Below are 1,871 nucleotides of genomic sequence, written 5' to 3' on the forward strand. Positions count from 1 at the left end.
CTTTCTTTCTTTCTTTCTTTCTTTCTTTCTTTCTTTCTTTCTTTCTTTCTTTCTTTCTTTCTTTCTTTCTTTCTTTCTTTCTTTCTTCTTTTTTTTTTTTTTTCCCTTGAGTTTGGGTTTTTTCTTTGGGACTGCATGCATTTCTCTTGCGCCCTGGGTCTGTGTGCCTGGACTTTCCCTCAGTGCTCAATGTAAAGCTCATATAAACACACAAACTGTGTTTTTGAGCATTAGCTTGGGATCACTCCAAAAGAGCTGTGTGTGCAGCCAACAGAAACCAAAACTGTGCCCACTAATGTACTAAGGAGTAAACGCTAGCCAACAGAATTTGAAAAGACAGAAACTTGCTGTAATTTATGTCCTTTGGCCCATTGAAATGATCTCTAATTCCTGTATGTGTCTCAGGAGCAACTGGCACATGCTTTGTGGCACTGAGGGATATGGTTTAGTGGGCATGGTGGCGATGGGTGGTGATGGGTTGGGGTTGGACTTGAGCTTAGTGGTCTTTTCCAACCGTAATGTTTCTATGATTCTGCAGCACTGCTGTGAGGGATTGGAGCCATGCCTGAGCTGTTTCAAAACCCAGCAACAGCACAGCAATTATTTCCCCAAGCCTTAATTCCCAAGCAAGGCACCATTACAACCTGCTGGACTCAAGGCACTGGCGCAAGGCAATGTGAACAAAGTGCTGGGTACAAGACCTTGATGGAAGACATTGGTGCAAGGCACGGCCCTCAGCCCCATGTCCCCAGGGCCCCTCCAGACACGGCAACTGCAGGGACTGAACTTGGGAGCTCACACTCTGCTTTTTTCCCCAATCCAACCTTTCCTCCTCCAAGTCCTGAAAGTTTAAAACATCTTTTGTATTCCGGAGGCCAAAGGGCCAAACTTGCCTTTAATTAAAATGCATATTCTTTAATTAACGGCCCCATAACACATGAAGGGCATTCATTGAAATACGATGTGTGACATAGTCATTACCCTGCTGTTAATTACTAATTAATGAAGCTATTTCAATTAATAGCTTCCCCACTGTCACTCCGGCTTTGACAGGGCTCCGTGCTGAGAAGCCGTGGTGGAATCACAGGCGATCATAACTCCTGGAATGGCACCAAAAGGCATCAGCTGAATATTCATGTCGGCCGGCGTTAACACTTTTCAATTAAACATAATAAAGCAAAATCTCTGTCAAAAGTGTATATCAAACATGCGTCAGCCTTTCCCTCTCCCCCTGTTCTCTTCCAGCTTGTCAAAAATAACTAGAAAGAAGGAGAAAAAAATAAGTGGCTTTTTTGTTTTGTTTTGTTTTGTTTTTTGTTTGCTTGGTTTTGTCCTTTGACACCTCAGGCTGGAGCAAGGCTCCTTCTCAAGAAGGAGCAAGAGGAGCAGCCACACTGGGTGAGGATTTATTGCGTGTCCAGGTTGTGCTTCCAGCACGTGCTCTCATGGCTCATTTCTTCCTAAGGACTGTATGTGGCATCACTGCCCCAATTCCTCTCCTTTCCTGCACCAATACTGCTTTGGGCATGGGCTGGATGGATGGTTTCCCAGCACCATGTTGGAGAGCTCTGGAGATGCAGGTTTAACGTCCAGAAATGAAGGAGTAATTTCCATGCGCAGGTTGTGATGATGGAGCTGTGGCACTGAGGCACGAGGGAGGAAGCGCTCTGCCATCCACAGTGAGTTCTGCAAGTCCCCAAAAAATGCAGACTCCACTGGGAACTCTTGGGCGCCATCTGCTTGAAGTTCTTCATGTGGAAAAGAAAGACAGAAAAGGAAAAAGGGAAAGAGAAAGAGAGAAGAATAAGGGAAAAGGGAAAAGAAAAAGGGAAAGGGAAAGGGAAAGGGAAAGGGAAAGGGAAAGGGAAAGG

Source organism: Centrocercus urophasianus, unplaced genomic scaffold, assembly GCF_019232065.1.
Source record: "Centrocercus urophasianus isolate 14NV4802_14NV808 unplaced genomic scaffold, USGS_Curo_1.0 seq_38, whole genome shotgun sequence".
In the NCBI taxonomy this organism is placed as follows: domain Eukaryota; kingdom Metazoa; phylum Chordata; class Aves; order Galliformes; family Phasianidae; genus Centrocercus; species Centrocercus urophasianus.